General features: G+C 40.5%; 1 long non-coding RNA gene across 1 annotated transcript; it reads left to right on the forward strand.

Annotated features, from left to right (window-relative positions):
* The first annotated feature begins 458 nt into the window (after positions 1 to 458).
* Positions 459 to 1,233, forward strand: LOC120437396. The gene is made up of 3 exons (XR_005611088.1): positions 459 to 598; positions 703 to 755; positions 866 to 1,233. It is a non-coding gene; the product is annotated as an uncharacterized LOC120437396 (long non-coding RNA).
* Positions 1,234 to 2,780: the final 1,547 nt, after the last annotated feature.

Below are 2,780 nucleotides of genomic sequence, written 5' to 3' on the forward strand. Positions count from 1 at the left end.
TGGGAACTTTATTCCACATGAACACGAGGCAAAACTTTCCTCATGGGTGCCATTTTGTTGTGGGTATACTTCTTCTTAGGGGCGTGATGACACAGCATACGTGCCCTTACAATAAACAGTGCCTCCTTGTGGTGACAACTAAAATACTGTCTCTGTTAAACATATTGTACAACATGAGTACACACAATGAATATCTTAACAGTAATATATGAAATATTAGTGTTAGGTAAGTCCCAGAGTTCAGTTTATTGGACATTAGCTACATTTAATAAGAAGATATGAGACCCAAATATATGCTTATGTCAACACATGTTCATTTTGATGAAGTTTACTGAACAAATTTGAATCATCACAACAACCAAAATGTTAGCAACACATCATAAAGTTTATTAGTATAACTATGGCAACCATGTTTATGTTTGTAACCTGATAACTCAAATACATTCTGTAGGTGTCGCATTCTGAGGACTGTAATTTCACACACTTTCAGACATTTGCAGAGAGAAGTGTTTTGTAAAAACTTTACAAGTCAGAGGGATTATTTGCTCAAACAGCAACCAGTGCAAACATATTTTGCTGGACTCTAAGAAGGAGAAAGGTACAGCCTGATATGTGAAGTTTTTTAATGTTTTTTTTAAAAATTTTGTTTTTGTGCAACACAGTTCTTATTTAATCACATGCTGTTTGATTTATTTGATTCAGAAAACAAAAGAGGATACTGTGGGTGTTGAAGAGGAGAAGGCCCCGCTGAAAAAGTAAGATAATGATTTGTAACTGTTTTCTTAAGGGGGGGGGGGACTGTTGTGATAATTTGTCCAAGTAAAAAATCCCAGAAATGTCATGTGACAACCTCTTTGGCTTCCAGAATCGTGACATCACGCCCATTTAGAATCTTACCACCACTTTGATCCTTTGAGCCTTTGATCCTAAAAACCCATAAATAGGAGTGAGAAGCAACAACTTTTAGTTCGTTGTTCGCAGCATTTATGTTCGCAGCATTGAAACGTTTGACAGAGAAGCCTTTCAAAACAATTGGATCCTTTTCAGAGTGACTTTTTACACTTTCTAACATGTCTCTGAAAAAACACACAAGAAAAGAAAAAGTAAAGCCCAGCTCTCCTCTTCTGGCTCAAGAAGACAATATTCAAGTTCAGAAGATGTGCTTGGAAGAGATGCATGAGGAAAATCTCATGAACAATCGCAATACGAAACACCCGCCCCAGCCAGAGTACATCTATTACGTCTGGCAGAGTTTTTGAACAGCGAAAAGGAGATTATCTTCCTCAGAAAAGAAAATGAGAGAAAGACTGCTGAAGTAGATAAATTATTCAGCCAGCTTCTTGAAAAGGAAGATATTCAGAAGGAGAAAGAAATGGAACTCCTAGACGTGCGTGGAAGGAACTTTGAGCTCAAAGCAAAGCTTGATAAAGCAATAGAAAAACTCAAAGAAATCCTCCAGCAGAAGAAAAATGAGAAAGACAAGGACAAAAAGGATCGGGAGCTGCAATTAAAGCTTGATGAAGCTCTGCAAAAAAATACAGAAATCCTCCAAGAGAAGAAACGGCAGGACATAGAACTCCAAAACTTGGGGATCAAATACAAAGCATTGCTTCAAGAGAAAAAGCAACAACCGATCAAACAGAAAGAAAGCAAGCTTGAAGACTCGGAGGAAAACTACAGAGAGCTGAAATCAAAGCTTGATAAAGCACTGCAAAGAAATAACCAGATTCTTCAAGAAAAAGAACAACTGGAAAGAAACCAGAGAGACATGCGGTGCCAACTCCAAAGCATGGAGGAAAAATGCCGAGTCCTGGAAGTAAAACTTGATAAAACTGCAGTGCACAAGCAGAAATATCAAGAGCTGCTTCAAGAGAAAGAACAACAGGACATAAAGCAGAAAGAAGACAAACGTTTACTCCAGGGCTTTGAGAGGGAAAACCAAAAGCTGCAAGAACTTTACAAGAAAATGAACTACAAAGCAACTGAAATGGAAGGAGAGAAGGAGAAACTGCGAAAACAATGCTCAGCGATGCAGAGTCAGCTCAATGACATGCTGACAAAAAACACCGAACTCGAGGAACTTTCAAACACCTTGAAGGGCAAAAACACTGAGGTGCAGGTGCTAAAGCAGCAATTCCAGAAAACAAATGAAGACCTGCAGTGCAAACTTGAAGAAATGGAGAGGAAAAGTCAACAGTTAGAAGACGCTCACAACAAATTACAAGAGCGTTATACAGAGATGCAGGAGGCAAAGGTAATGCAGGAGGCAACTTCTAATGAGTTGAAAGAAAGGCTCAAAGACAAACAAGCTGAATTAGAAGAAGTGGAGAAAACATGCAGGAGACTTGAGAAGGAGAATACAGAAACAATCGATCAGCTGAGAAACCTGATCCTAGAGAAAAAGGTTCTCGTGGAAAAGCTCCTGGAAAAGAAGAAGAAACGCTTCCGCTTCTTCTGGAGGAAGGACACTCATGCTTTGTCTGGTTTTTCCACTGCTGATGTCACCTCGTCTTCCTCCACCTCTGTTCCATCGTAATTTTGACCTCCCCTCTCCTGCCCTCTCCCTCTCTCCTGACACCTTGACACCTCTCCTTCCCCTAGCTCCCTTGAACTCCTAACACCTGTCCCATCTCCCTCCCCTCTCTCTCTTTTCACCCTCACCCCCAACCAGTCCCGACAGTTGACTGCCCCTCTAGAGCCTGGTTCTGTCATAGGTTTCTTCCTTTAAAGGGAGTTTTCCTATCCACTGTCGCCTAGTGCTTGCTCAGAGGGCATTGTTG

The sequence above is a fragment of the Oreochromis aureus genome, linkage group 3, assembly GCF_013358895.1.
Source record: "Oreochromis aureus strain Israel breed Guangdong linkage group 3, ZZ_aureus, whole genome shotgun sequence".
Lineage (NCBI taxonomy): Eukaryota > Metazoa > Chordata > Actinopteri > Cichliformes > Cichlidae > Oreochromis > Oreochromis aureus.